At 36.6% G+C, this 16,662-nt stretch overlaps 1 long non-coding RNA gene across 1 annotated transcript; it reads left to right on the top strand.

The window, feature by feature from the left end:
• Positions 1–3,768: 3,768 nt before the first annotated feature.
• LOC145691565 (uncharacterized) lies at positions 3,769–15,710 on the top strand. Its single transcript, XR_014132413.1, has 3 exons — positions 3,769–3,963; positions 9,215–9,289; positions 15,292–15,710. It is a non-coding gene; the product is annotated as an uncharacterized LOC145691565 (long non-coding RNA).
• The last annotated feature ends 952 nt before the right edge of the window (positions 15,711–16,662 follow it).

The following is a 16,662-nucleotide window of genomic DNA, read 5'->3' as shown; positions in this document are numbered from 1 at the left end:
AAGAAACTAAGTCTACCTGATGGGTAACAATAAGAAATTATATTAAAAGCAATAAGTTGATCAGTACGGTACTGTATACCTACTTTTGGGCCACCTTGTGTATTTTCTCCAAACATCTCATTCACAGCAAAATCATTCATTATCGGTTTATGTGATTGCAAATTTACAACCGTTTGGAATTCTGACTTTAGGTTGTTATACAAATGAAATGAAATGAAATCTTTTAGGTTAAAGACCATCGATACCCTTGAGACTAAGGGATACGGATGATTAAGGCAAGTGAACGATGATGATAGAAGAATTCGTGGAATGAGAATGTGTGAGAAAACTCACCGACACGATGTTGTCCACCACACCTTAGGTTGTTACAATTCCGCTTTAATGTTAGGTACTGTCCTTTACTTTCGGTGTTGTATGAGAAAGAAGAGTACAGCCAATCTTCACTCAGTTTGGTGTGTGCGTGACTCTGGAGCAATGTTCCTATGTTTCCTTAAGACCATTTCCCTCGATAGACACAAATTTCCTCTTTTTTAAAACAAATTTTTCCTAGGTTGTTGAGTGTCCGATTGCTACGACAGAACTTATGTGATAAGCAGGGCCGAATCTAAGGTTTTCTGATGGGGAGTGCACCAGTAACCAGGGCCGGATTAAAGAGAGCTTAGGGGGTGCTGTAGCTCAAGGCCTCCAGGCAAGGGCGCCGATTTTTCTGCAAATTTGGAGGGCCCAGTCAGATGCAGAAAGCATATATGAGGATTTTTAAGAAAAATTGCATTCAAATTATGCAAAATATTATAAATTTACAAATACAATGAGGGTACCCACATGAACTTTGGGGGGGGTCCGGGCCCTCTCGGCCCCCCAGGATCGGCGCCCTTACCTCCAGGTGTACTAGGGCCTCCACTATCATCAAAATTTCAATTGACTGTCTAAAAAGCATCATACAAAATACAATCATCATCATAAGGTAAGCTATGACCAAAGATATGACCGCGTAACTTTCCTACTGTACTTTCACAGAAATGTATCTCGCAAAGTGAGCAGTGATCACATACTTTTTTTCTAGCCCCGGGACTAAAGATGAGTTAATCCAGCTCTGCCAATAACTACCAATACATTTGAATTAGATGTGATTTTTAAAAAATGACTTTAAGTATCTGTGATGTGAATGAGGAATTGCCCTGCAAAGCTCACAATGTCTTGTCTCGAGAATCGAACCCACGACTTTCCGAGTGCAAAGCCAACGCTTTAGTAACTGAGCCACGGGCACATAAATATAATTAGCTTACTGCTTTAAATCAGGAATTACTTTAATTATGGACACTTGAAATGTGATTGATACTTGTATCGTACAGAATCTGTTTGAAAGTGTTGCTATTTTCACGGCTAGCTTCTCATTTTAGATAGTGTACATTTACAACGAAGCTGGTTTGCACGTTCACCGGTGCAACCCCCTAAGACCGTCCCTAGTGATAAGATTAATTTAATTATATTAAACGAAATGCCAACTACATTTGGTTTGTTCATTTGTTTTTTCTTCTATTTTTATAGTTTTTCCTTAAAAACTCCTAGCCAATAACGGATGCAAATCATGCTACTTTGTGTATACATTTTAGGATTTATACTGGTCAATCAGCCTACGTGAGAATTTCCTTTGATTTTACAATTTTGAGGGAAAATCCCTTTTTTCACTTTCTGCTAACTTTACCTACATTTCCCTAAATTAGGAAAACTTTCGTCGAACTATGAACAACGATATGGAAAAACACACTCAAATTTTGGCGTTAACACAGTGGTGTGAAATAGTTGGAGATTTACTCGAATAAAGTGGTATCAATATGTGGTTTACAACAGTGGTTCTCAACCTAATTTCTATCACGACTCCCATTTCTATCACATCCTCTGGCCAGCGACCCCCCTATAGTTTCTGTAATAAGCTTGTGTGGGATTTTTAATATACCTATTGCGAATATCTCACTATATCAATCTATTTCTATAAAAGTACAAATCATTTCTTTAATATAACCTAATATATAAAGTTACTTCCCTAAAACCGAATATATTGAAACCAAATTTGGTCAGTTCATTCATATTAAAAGTATGAATCCAATTCGTCATACTGTTTCAAAATGGAGACCGTTTGAAAATTTTAAAACTTCATAACTCCCTTAGTTTTCGGTCATATGATAAAAATATAAAGTGATTTCTAATTTTTAAAAAAAATCTAAACTTGGACAGTTATTTATAAAGTTAGCAAAGCCCCACCCGAAACAAAATCATAAATACGCCACTAGATGAAACAAAAAGAAACGAGAGAAAAAAATCAGCATTAAAAATATAATGCTACAGCAAGCGTTTGGTTACTCTTTCTTATGAGGAGTTTTGTGTGGAGCAAGTTAAAACTTGATATTATGGTAACGGAGCATTCCGAATTCTATCTAGCTCCATGCCAATCCTATGGACTACAAATGACGATCGATAAACCGGTTCGATCAGAGAGACTCCGAGGTAGAACTTAAGAAATGCCGACAATCGCCAATAATATGAGCCTAGTAACATAGATTCCAGTTACACTTGTTGAAGAAATTTTCAATTTCACAGGAACACTAATCCGTTTTATAAGATGTCTTTACTGCAAAAAGAGATCTCGTTGCTATCCTTGACGACATTAAACGAAGATAAGAGAAAGAAAACAAAAAAATTCGTTTTCGAAAGATCTTGAAAGATTATATCTTTTTCAATATTTTTTTTATATATTCTTTTACTGGAGATTTCTTTATAGTTTGTTATTAAAATACTTACTAACATATCCTCATTTTATTTCCTAACAAACCAACATAGGTATGTTGCCAGTGCGTCACTAAGTATATTAATGTGCATCACGAGGTTTGAACCCACATTGCCGCACTAATAAATCCACACCATACTCACGTCAGGTATCTCATTAGCTTTCAATTTGAATTGTATTTCAATATGTAGGTCTTGATGCATTTGTATTTTTCTGGTATTTCAATATGCAGTTCTCATTAGTTTCATATCATACCTTTTGCATTTAAATTGATATTTAAGCAATTCCGCACCTGTTGAAAATGTTTAGTAGACCTATTTTTTGTTGTTCTTAACAGTATTACAAAAATAAAAATATGTCTATCAGAACAAAATTCAAAATAATTTTTATAAATATTTTCGAGTATTAGATTCTAATCATATTTATCTCTTCCGCTTATCTTCGCGACCCCCAAGTTGAGAAACCCTAGTCTAGAAAACGAGCAATAACAAATGGCATTATTATTTTATTTTTCTTTCTTTCATTTGAGTAATGTAGTTACTTTAGTTCTTACAATTAGCGTTTCTAAAATGCTTTTCTACAAATTTACTAATTGTATTCCTTTGTACAGCGGGGGACACTTCTAAATGGTACACCTTAGCCGTAAATCTCCATATGGCTGTACCATTTAGAAGTGTCCCCCGCTGTACATTTTAATTGTTGAAATTAAATAATTCTGTCCTTGCTTTTTGAGAGGATTACATCACCAGGAAACACTTCCAGCACAGGTGTGAATACTAAGTCGGAAGCCATCCATCAAATATTCAGCCAGAGTTGTCATAGCGTGTTAACATTACGTAGTGAAGCATTATTTTTTTTATTTTTCTTTTATTAAATACAAAATTACATAACTCTATTCAACGCTTGTGTATAGGTGTATATATTGGAATGAGTACGTAGTGTGTGCTCTTACAGTCAAAACATACAAAAGGAACTTTATGATTTCCACGAGACAATTCTGCCTCGTGTCAATACAAGCTGCTTCTCTCCAATAACCTTCAAACGATAAGTGTTTTGTCTCAGGAGGCTGAGAAAGGTACTACGGTTCCTTCCCTCTCTTGACCCCAGAGGTCACGGTGATTTTCTCTTTAAATAACCTCCAGATATCGAAACAAGATTCAGTTACAGAAACAAAATGGGTGAGTAACTTAATATTTATCAATTCCTCACTAAAGTCTAACTTCTAATATCACTGTATACCACATTTTAGGTTTCTTATTAAGTGATTAAGGGTTACATACAGAACATTCTTTCAGAATAATCGGACTTTTCATTTAAAAAACACTACTTCCTTTTATCTATCTATATAACCTATATTTAACTATTAGGTTTATATGTTTGTGGTCAAGAAAAGTTTATATGTTTGTCCCCAACCCTTTTGACAATGAGATCTCGAAAACTACAAGTGTCGTTTTAGCTGATCGATTCCAAATTTTGTGTAGATTGTCCAGTTTTAATTGAATATTTTTTTAAAAAGCATGGCCGTTAGTTCTTTATTACATTTTTAGGGATACACTGCAAGTGTTGAAATTTCAAAAAAGAAAATTATCATATCCTACGAGTTATGCATCCCCACACCATATAATAGTATACAGGGGTTGCATATCTCTCAGGCGCTCGTTTTATGGCCGAATGATAATGAAAAACAAAGCATAACCATTACCCCAGTTTAAGACGAATCTTTATTGTTTGGAGTGCTATGCCTAATGAACACCGTATATCACTGCCATTATAATTAATTGTGTATGTAATGTATGTTCTTATTGCATACTGCATGCAAGAAGAAAGAATACATTGATCATACATGAATTAGAAACTCCAACCGGAAGTAGGCTCAAATCTTTCAAACGGTGCGACATACTGAAAAAACTTTCCCTTTATGGTACCCCTTGCCGATTTTTATCAAGACGTCTTTCATTTGTGCCTGTAAAGGGACATGTACATATGTTATGAGAAAATGACAAGGAGATTTATGCTCATACGTGAATCATGCACTGCGTAGGGAGCACAAGTTTAGGTAATATATGTAAAAATAAAAGTGACTATGTTTGTAACCTTATACCTCTTAAACCAGCCTACTGATTTCAATCAGATTTTCAACATAGATGAGGCTCGGGTCTAGGATGGTTGACTAGGTCTAGGATGGTTACCATTTCACTTTGATAGTTGAACGTAGAAGAGGGTAGATATATAAAACTAAATAAAACTTAATAACTCTTGGGCCACCCAACCGATCTCGATCAAATTGTCAACATAGATGAAGTTCGGATCTGGATGGTTATTATCATTTCACTTTGAAGGTGCACCTTAGGGGAGGGGAAGTTGTATAAAAAATACATAAAAGTGAAAGTGACTAGGTTTGTGACTCTTGAACCACCTGACCGATCTCAATCAAATTTTCAACATACGTTAGATGAGGTTCGTGCTTGAGAAGGCTTTTATCATTTCACCTTGATGGTGCAACCTATGGAAGGAGGAGAAGAAATATTTAAAAATAATCCAAATTGGACGATATTAGTGTCGAATTCAGAGTTTTTGGGGTCTCTGAAATGACCAGTGACACTTCTGATGCCTTTAAATCCCAATTCAGCATCACAACTTGAAGGGGGGGGGGAGATGTATAAAAGTGATTTAAAGTGACTAATAGGGCTACTTGTGTCGAATCCATAGTTTTTGGGGTTGCTGAGATGAATAGTAACACTTCCGAAGTCATTTAAATCCAAATTTACAACTTTGTCCGAAATGAAACGTACTCTGTCTGTGGGAAGAACGGGTATTATACGGGAATACATATTTGAAAACAACTTAACTTATACTTGGGTTGAAGTTGAAGCTGTATTGGTTACAAGAGCTGAATAATTTTTGTCCACAGTCCTAAATTTTGATCAGTGCCGGATTTACATACAAGTTAAACAAGCTAGAGCGTAGGACCGTACTCTCTTGAGGGATCCAAAAAATTTAAAGAAAAAATTGGATATACACTTCAAAAGTAAGATTCTAAAAATAAATAAACTATTGCTCCCAAATTGTCAGTTGACAAAGGACAAAATTTGCTTTCAATATCTTAGGGGTTTATCAAACCTAAACATAGCTCTACTTTTGACAGAAGAATGCATCGCGTTCTGCAATGAGTATTTCTAAATTCACTATCCACAAAAATCCACAGTGTTTTCTGAAAATGCAGTACATTCTCTTCCCTAACAAATTTTCATAAGTGATTTCAAAAATTGTTTCAAAGTTAACTTTGTGGTGGACAAACACCGTGTGCGTGGGTTTTCTCGGGGTTCTCCCGTTTCCCCCCACTTCATTCATTTCACTCATCATCACCGTCTCCTTTAGCCTAACCGGCATAACCGTGGGACGTAAAACTCAAAGATTTCATTTCATTTCATTTTCAAAAGATATCGGAAGCAAATCTCGAACCGCCGATAAAGTTTGAAAGTCCTGATATTAAACCAGAAATGATCAACTTACTGTATTATAGTGTATATTTACAGTGTATTAGGCATCTTTACAGTGTTAGATTGAACAGTATGTTTGATCAAAGTTACAGTATTGTATTATTATTCTTCCTTTCGTCATGTTATTGTGGATATTTATGGTTGCCATGTTTTAAAATTAGAAAAGCAGGGGATTCTAAACCGTAAGTACTGATGTGAACTTGTATGTTACAAATACTGACCTGCGATCCTTCGGACCATTTTCTTAGTGATTTCTTTGTTAAGAGACACTTGCAATGTACTTTTCTAACGAAACAAAAGTAAAGCAAATTTAGTTTTTGACCTTTAATGTTTTATTAAGTTTAACAAATGTGAGTCTCGAATTGTACAGTAAGTATTAGAGTAAGGTATGTGTAATTGTAAGTCTTTAACCCTTGCACTACCTAGGTATTTTGTGTAACGCGGACTACCAAGGGGGGAGGGGAGTATTTTGTACCCACCTGTTAAGATTAAACATAACTCGCAAACGAAAAATCTACAGAGGCTAAAGTGAATAGTACATAAGATAAGACTAACAACTATTTATTATGCTGCCATCTAGGAGTGACACTTATAAATGTCAGTCACATCTCTTACCAACGAGGATTGGGGTACTTTGTGCCCACTAACTTAAAATAACAAATTTTATGAGACACAGTAACGTTTAATTTGAACTACCGTAAGGTATTCGCTTTAGTTGAACACGTTAGACAATAACATGTTGTCTTACAATTTTCAAGAAACCATCACAAGAGTAGTTACAAAAGTATACTCTGGTGGCCACAAATTACCCCCTTGTCTCTGTTGGTAGTCCAAGGGTTAAACTTACACTTGAAAGTGTCCTTCGGTATTCTTGTAGTTTATGAAGTTATGAATAATTCAAGTACCGTATGTTTCTATTAAGCATGTCGTGTTTTTCATTATTATTATTATTATTATTATTATTATTATTATTATTATTATTATTATTATTATTATTATTATTATTATTATTATTATTATTATTATTATTATTATAAGTATGGGTAAACCCCAAAGATGGAGGAGAAAACAGTGTTCTTTTGCGAATAAGTAAATAATTTTACTTAGTTTCTGATTTTATTGATTATGTTTACATATACATGTTTATTCGAAAACAAAAAAAAGAAAGAAAAAAAAGAAAGATAAAAATAAAGAAAAGGAAATATCGTTTATTTTAGGCTTAAATTTGACAAATAACTATTTCAGGAACTTTAGGAGCTAAATTTAGCGCCATTTCTCCAATAAGTATTGGCTACAGTGGCGCAATTCCAAATTTAACACAATCGCAGTTGAGATTGGCACAGAGATGTAGCGGTTTACGTCGAATGCAACAACACTTTATCCACTGATTACTCTATATCATTACTCTATGACTTTATCAACAAAGTTGTCTTAGATTTTTCTCCAATCCAAAAAAGCGGGTGGTATTTCGTGATTAAAGATCATTAGGCAGGGGAACGAATATAGAACCTGAAAATCGGGTGGTACCCGCTAAAATCGGGTAATGTGGCAACCCTATGGATATTACACACTGCACTATAGTATCGGAACTTACGAACAATCGGCAAAGCCGAATATACTTTAGCTTCTTTTCGTCTCTGTAAACGAGGGATGTAGAAATAACTGGTCCATCATTCTCCAGGCTATATATAGAAACGTGAAATTTCGAAGAAATACTTTTTTTTTTTATCACTAAAGCAGGAGATTGAAAAATATAAAAAAATGGAATGAAATCGTTAAGTTTTACGTCCCACGGTTATGCCGAGTAGGCTATAGGAGACGGTGATTGATGGGAAATGAATGAAATGGTGGAATGAAGAAAGTGGGAGGAAACGGGAGAACCCCAAGAAAACCCACGAGCACGGTGTTTCTCCACCACAAAGCCCACACGGCGCGAGCTGGGATCGACCCAGGGACCCCAAGCTTGAATTTTTAAGCCTTGTTCACACATATAGTGCCGTGTTCGTGCTGTGCCACTGGCATGCTTATCCGTCACATGGCCGCGCACATTCACACATACCGTTCCCATATTAAGCTGCTACTGCCTTCAAAAAAAAAAAAAAAAAAAAAAAAAAAAAAAAATTCGAAGATAGGTATAAAGAAGGGTATAAAGAAGGAATATATTCTTATTGGTTCTGGTCAACTTCGTGTTGCATCGAGTACCGGGCCTTATCCAGGGTGGTCTAGGGGGACCGGCCCCCTAAATTTCGGCTGACCCCGCTAAAATTTTCACGGTAGGCTGGCAAATGAACTATAATATGGTTGGATCACCCCCCCTAACTTCATCCGCCCCCCCCCCTACATTTTTGGGCTGGCTACAGGCCTGTCGAGTACTACGTGAAAAGCCAAAGCATCGCGGCCGTCGAGTTACGTGGTTTCTCTTCAAGGCAGCTCTGTCGGAGCGTGGCAGGGGAGCGTAATATAATCTGAAAATTAAAATAAAGACAATCCAATGAATTTTCGATGTGAAAGCCTAAAAAGAAACATTGTGGACCTTGGCATGGGAATGGCACACTCTGTGTGCACTAGCATTTATCATCTTACTTTGATTCAAATTTGTATATCTATTATGAGAAAGCGGTTTCAAGTCGTTGGAAAAAGTAACGGGTACACTGTCTGAATTACATTTTTTGACTATAGCATTCGGATCAAGCAGAAGTGCCCTCATTTCAATTTTATTGCAATAGTCATCACAAGAAGGGAGTATAAGATGTCAAATATAATTTCATACTTTTCATAAATCTATTCTTACCGTGCGGAGAGCGAGCATTTCATTGATGTAAGATGTAGGATGCATAATCACAATTATCCCATAAAATATAAGATTCAGTTACAAATTTCTATATAATTTCATTTCATTTTAATAGCGATTCTTATCTATTTTTTCTAGGGAAATTAACAGTAGCTGGTATTGTATTGTTGACTATTCTGGCAGTAGTCCAGAGTCAGTCTCGCCAAGCTTCAGGTAAGATGTTTCAATTCACTTCTATAAATCTTTTATATCTCTTTAATTTTCGGCTAAATCTCACCTTTACTGCCTATATTTTGAATTTTGGAAATATCTTTTCGTATTCTTGCAGTTTTTCTTCCAAACTCACGAAGGTATTTCCAAAAGGTTTCCTGTCTGATATTAAAATCCGTGCCAATTCTAATACGCCGTGCAGGGCATATTGTGATATTTGTAGAGGAAATAATGTAACAGTTTGAACAGTTTAGCTACGTCAGTTTGTTGGACGCAGCCATTTCAATAAATCGCTACGCGTTCACTTCACATACTCCAATGTTCCAGTCCATACGGCTGTTGCTGCCAACTCTTGTACTGTTCACATCCTAATTTTAATTTTAATTTCTCAATCAAGTTTTCTCATATTTTAAAAATGATACATGTTTTATTTGGCGCATTCAGAATGATTTGGCACCTGATGTTGCTTTAATTGTAAATAATTGTTAGTATTTCCACATGTAGAGATGGTAAAAATGATTGCATCCTGAATGTATTTTCTATACATATATATATATATATATATATATATATATATATATATATATATATATATATATATATATATATATATATATATATATATATATATATATATATATATAGAGAGAGAGAGAGAGAGAGAGAGAGAGGATGTCCATAAAGTCCGCTACCACCCCATGCATCTGAGAAACGAGTGCGAATATGAGAAAACGCAAAAACATGTCTGTCATTATTTTAAGGAGTTGCAATTATGTGCTATAAAAGTTCCATCTCCGACCCCCCAAATAAGAGTACGGGTGTAAACTTCTCTACACTGCGGTAGTACTAATCCCTTTTTCTGATGTCGATATTTTCGCAACTCTTTATTCCCACTTTTGACATAACCATTTTGTAAATGCTTACTCTCATGGCAATATAGTATAATAGCAAAATGGGCCTCCGTTTCCCAAACTAGGGACAACATGCACAGAACCAAAGTATCCACACAATAATCCATCATTTTCTCGTTTTACAAACGTATTTGCGATTTTTACACCCTCCCTACAAATCACAAAAACGTAGAAAGACCACATTCATAAGCCATAGATATCTAAAAGTCATCAAAGGGCTTCACCCTGAAATTTGATTTCACCGCCAATTTTGATCTCGGCAACCTAGCAAATTTAGAACTTACAGCAAAAGGTCTTTTGTCAAGCCTATTCAAATTACTCAACCCCTTTGCCATTTGAAATGTTCAAGTTTACCCCCTACCCTGATTTGGGGGAGTGGCTGAGGTGGAACTTTTACAATACACAATTGCAACCCCTTAAAATAATGACGGACATGTTTTTGCGTTTTCTCATATTCTCGGTCATTTCGCAGATACACAGTGTAGAGGTCTGCAAGGGGTTCGGGCTGAGCCTGCGGGCCGAACTCGGGCCTACAAAGCATATATCACTTAGGGCCCGGGCCGAGCTCGAGCCGTTATATACAACCATATTTTTCGGGCCTTTTCGGGCTTTATGTAACCGTTCTTTTTTGAGAACTTTTAAAGCACAACTGCAAAATTAAAGAAGCTTTAATTGCTGTAAATAAAAACTACAATTTTTTGTTGCTTATTAAGTTTCTGTAATTCGGGTTTATTTCGGGCTCATTTGATTATAATATGAGCTCTGGCTTAAATGCAATACATAGTCTATTTCAGACTCGGGTCGGGCTTCACAATATAAATTCACGGGCCAGGCTGGGCCAGTCCTAAAAGTTCCGGTCCATGCAGACCTGTAACACAGGGTGACACTTTATGGACACGAAATGTAAAACCCCACCATTTTGGATGGGTTCACCATAGAGACTTGATACTTTCCACAAAATAGTTTTATTGTTGAAACTTTTTCAACGATATAATTATTACTCGACCCCTTTTGCGACTTCAAATTTTCAAGTTGACCCCTCGTGCCCCTATATAGGGGTGTCTGGAATGGATCTGAAAATTCAAGCCCCTTACAATAATGACGGACGTGTTTTTGTGTTCCCATATTCGCAGTCATTTCGAAGATATACTGTATGGCAACGGACTTTATGCACACCCTGCATATATATATTAAAGAGAAAACCGCGTAAAGAGAATGAATTGTCGAATGAAAGCTGTGTCCAGAAATTAGACATCTCACAGCATTACAATCTCAGGTGGAGAACCCTAGAGAAAGAAGGGAATTCAGGTTTTTAACGGGGTAGGTTCACTTCTGTGGGCAACCGTACACGACATACGTATGTTTCTCCAGAAAATGTAACTGATTATAAAGGCTACAATTATAACAATACATGTATAGTATAACAGATTGGCAAGTACAATAACGCATAAATATGCATAATAAGAAACATAAAAGGCCGTTTGACTTCCAATCTACAGTATTTGTGCTTAATTTTGCCGCCGAACCATTGCGCAAATAACCCCGTGGGCCACAATCTCACCGCTCCCAAACCCTTGGTTAGCTAAAATCTCGCGTAACCAGAACTTCGACGTCCGAAATCCATTTTTCAGATCTGATTTCGTGAGCAAAAAGGCAGACCCGCTTCTATTATGGAGGTGACCGCATCAGGGTCAAATTACACAAAAGCATATGGACTATGTGCGTGACTCTTAGAAATATGTGTGTTACTGTTACGTGAGAAGTCACATAAAAGTAGACGCAATGTGTTGAAAACAAATACACAACATCAGGACCAAGAGAATAAAATATGAATTATTATTATTGGTAACGGACTTGATACTTTTCAGTGACAATTTTTTATTCTATTTCTATTTTTCGAAACCTACCTATGAGAGCTTGCCTACAAACATATCGTTTGTTCCACTCAATATGATCCACTCACATATACAAAAGTCACATGATCGGAACGAAGCCCCTTTTTGCTCGACTTAAGAGTCTTCATCGCGGCGAAATTAAAATACCGCTAATTTTACAGTAATTATGTGATATCTTCAAATAGATAAAAGATAATCGAAATGTGGAACAAGAGCGCCCTAGATAATATTATTTTACATGAGAAACCGTTATTACGACTCACTTATCTGCTTTCGATTTCGAGCCATTTTGAAAATCGGCATTTATTTTCGCGTTTCTAAACGGCTGAAAACGTAAAGCTACTAGGTGACTTGTGGTAACGGTACCTCATGTAAAATAATATTGTCTAGGGCGCTCTTGTTCCATATTTCAATTATCTTTTATCTATTTGAAGATATCACATAATTACTGTAAAATTAGCGGTATTTTACTTTCGCTGGGATGAAGACTCTTAAGCGTTCGTTTGTCCGCATACTTCTCCGAGATCTCTGAACCATCCTTAACCAAATTTGACATGGTGATTCGAATGAAATGAAATCTTTCGGTGTAACGTCCCACGATTATGCCCTATGGACTAACAAAAGACGATAATTAAAGCAAATGAATGATGATGGAACAATTAATGGAATGAGAATGTGGGAGGAAACGGGAGTACCCTGAGAAAACCCACAGACAAGATGCTGTCCACCACAAACTTACTTGACCGGGGATCGAGCCACGGACCCCAGAGGTAAGCACTCTATCATTGACCCACCATGCCCTCGTGACATAGTGATTCGAGAGCACGCGCTGAGTGTCGTAAGGAGTCGCCATGTTCACATCGGACATACCATTGAGGAATAATCACCGAAAAACGATATGTCCATACACAACATTTGGCGGGCGAATTCTTATTGTAAACAATGAAAACTAGAATTTTCAGCATTAGAAATAGAGCGAAATCCTTCCGCTTTGTTCTCCGAACACAATTTTTCTTGAACTATTATGCTTTAAGCTGATTGCCAAATTCAACTATTTGCATGTCGTGTTCGTCCACAAAAACAATTGATCCACTAAAAAATTCTATGAGGAAACAGTAAAGGTCGATCATTTAGCTCCAAAATTTGTAATTATTACGTAGCTACGTAGTTTGACAGTGTTCGAGTTAAAGAATATTAATGCTTAAGAGTTAAATTTAATTTGAGTCGCATTTACTAGAATTTATATTGCCAACTCACAAGAGTCATAAGCTTGATGGCTATAGCTCTGTGTGTCCACACAAAAGGGCGAGGATTGAAAGGTCCGAGTCACAACGACCACGTGTCAAAAGAACGGAAGTCAAAACGGATCCGCGTCAAAAGAGCCCGAGTAAAAACGGCCCCGCGACAAAAGAGCCCGAGTTAAAACGGCCTCGCGTGAAAAGAGCCCGGGTAAAATGGGGTCCGGGTCAAAAGAACCCGTTTTGTTGCTGGACTCTTTTGACTCGGCTCCATTTGACCTGAGCTTTCTTGACGCGAGGCTTTTCAGATGACTTGGGTCTTTCTGTTCTGACCTTTTTTCCAAGGCCTTCTGATGTGACATTAAGCTTGATGAGGGTGTTCTTAGTGGTTTGGGTACAAAACTTCGCGGCCCAAAATCTCGCCAGGTCGAAACCTCGCCTGGCCTAAACCTCGCCGTCCAAAACCTCGCGGGACAAAATCTCGCCTGGCCAAAACCTCGCCGCCCAAAATCTCGCGGGGCCGAAACCTCGCCACCCAAAACCTCGCGGGCCAAAATCTCGCCTTGCCAAAACCTCGTCTTCCAAAACCTTGCGCCTCAAAATATCGCCATACCCAAAATCTTGCCTGAACAAAACCTCGTTGTAATGATCTCGCGACACAGAACCTCGCCTGGTCTAAATTAAGCGAGACGTAGTGTTGCCTGGGAAGAAATGTCGTCAGGATAAAACCTCTTCACGACGATTTCTTCAATGTAGAATGTTCTATATATTACTATACTGTATGTATATATTTAGTAATAACACATAATTACATTAAAATAATGACAAGAAAAATTCTAATGCATGCTTTGGAAATCTATATATATAAAAATTAAATGACTATGTTTGTTACATTATACCTCTGGAGCCATCCTACCGATCTCAATCAAATTTTCAACATAGATGAGGTTCGAGCCTAGGATGTCTTTTATAATTTCACTTTGTCGGCACAACAAAAGGGAGGGGGAGTGGGATATATATATATATATATATATATATATATATATATATATATATATATATATATATATATATATATATATATATAAGAGAGAGAGAGAGAGAGAGAGAGAGAGCCGTAGCTAGAGATTTCGGCGCCCCTACCCTCACCACACCAAGCTCTTCCTTCTTTCTTGTCTTTTTACTTATAAGAAAAGCAGCAGATATTGTTATACTACAGTGAATTTTTATTAAGCTGCACGCGAGGTTTTGGCCCGGCGAGATTTTGGCCCGGAGAGATTTTGGCCCGCGAGGTTTTGGGCGGCGAGCTTTTGGCCACGCGAGATTTTGGGCGACGAGGTTTTGGCCAAGCGAGGTTTTGGGCTGCGATGTTTCGGCTGCGATATTTTGTCCGTATCCCGTTCTTAGTATATGTTTCATCTTCGTAGGTGGCGTGTTTATTGCATTCAGGTTTACTTAACAAACCGTCTTCTCGAAAACTACGCATAAGTGTTTAGACTACCTTGTATCATTTTCTTCTGCTCAATAGTAACTATCAATTTATATATGTCTTATATTTGGACATCTTTAAACTTCTGTTTATTTACTTCTTTATTTATTAACGCCAATGATTTGTAGATTGCTGTTGACGGCTTTAGGATGTTATCGTTCGTACAGTTCAGGCAAATAAAATGTTATGATGAAAATTCTTGTACAGTCAGCAATAAAAGTTCTTTACCTTTGGTAAAATTTATGTTGGGAATAACCGTGGTATAGCTGGAACGTACAACGGTAGTATGGCTGTAACGTATAGAAAATTACATTCTTTTTAATTTCCTGAAAACTGTATTCAAATTGTTCTTCCATTAGGAAGTTATTTACGAAACTAATTGCATCAAACGAAAAGAACTTTTGTCGATAACTGTACTTGAGATGGAATATAAGATCTCTCTAATTACCATATTACTTGTACCCTGTTATAGGTCGCCCTGGAAGCTGCCCGCCGACGGCCGATGACGCCCATTTTGGAGAGTGTGGAGAACCCTGCACCAACGATAACAGCTGTCCTGGTTTGAAGAAATGCTGCAATCGACCAAGCTGCCCCGGGTACACGTGTGAACATGCGATACACTATGGATGAGGAATTGAACATCATTAAAAAGTAGACACAAACTCAGTTATGTTGTTGTTTTGTCAGCCATTTTAGGTCATAATTTTCTACATTGAACAACCTTCATAGTAGTCGTTTCGAAATACGTTTTGTTGTAAATACTGTTATGTTCCTTCTTCAGAATACTTTATCTTAATCCTCTAGTTGAAGTTCTGCCCTTACCATGGCACCATCTCCGAAATCTATGTAGTGAAATAAAGCATACAATAAATAATATTTTTCTTTGCAGAATATTTATTTTTGGATCAAAAGATCCAATATACTTCAACCAAAAATTTTCTTGTAAATCTTATATCTGCAGAACTGCATATAGTAGTGTAGCCGAACCCAAACTACCAGTTAACTCAGTATAATGCGCTTATTCCGTAGAAAATACGAAAACTCGATTTAGGGGCTGTTCAAAGATTTTGTGGCCCCTGATCCAAGATTCAATATATTTCAATCAAAAATTTTCTTGTACCCCTTATATCCGGAGAACTACATATAGTGTAGCCAAACCCAAATTATCACTTAACTCAGTATGATGAGCTTATTCCGTACAAAATACGAAAACTCGATTTAGGGGCGGTTCAAAGATTTTGTGGTCCCTCGTCAAAAAACTAATTATTGGCCAAGATCGCAATCTTTTGATGTATTTTTTGGACCATTCCTAAAATTCTTAGTGAAGATCACAATCTTTTGATCATTTTAAAATCTTTATCAAGCACACGTATTTCTAATCGCTATCCAGAATCACCAAACATAACAAAAGCACGATGAACCATTATATAGTTGTTAGTGGTTAGCGAATGGTCTTGAAAAAAAAATGTGTAATCCATAACAATAATTACATGGGTGAAAACAAAATATATACTTAATAACAACAATAATAATAATAATAATAATAATAATAATAATAATAATAATAATAATAATAATAATAATAATAATAATAATAATTCTGCCTCATAACGAGTCCCTGTAGGGAATTTTTACACTTTATTGCTTTATTTTATTAATTTATTTTTAGATTCGGTCCTATAATGTAAAGCTACAGCTATTACGTCCGTGTGAAGCTAAAATAGTAGGGCCTACACATTAAAACATGGTCTTCCTTTGGTTTCAAAACTCGGCTCCCAGTACCTACGGTCATGTCCTATTGGCCGGTATAGACCTGTCCCATGCCTAATCATACACCTTAGCA

The sequence above is a fragment of the Thermobia domestica genome, chromosome 8 (genome assembly GCF_964235325.1).
Source record: "Thermobia domestica chromosome 8, izTheDome1.hap1.1, whole genome shotgun sequence".
NCBI lineage: Eukaryota > Metazoa > Arthropoda > Insecta > Zygentoma > Lepismatidae > Thermobia > Thermobia domestica.
The sequence above is the reverse complement of the archived record's forward strand: the minus strand, read 5'-3'. Positions and strand labels throughout refer to the sequence as shown.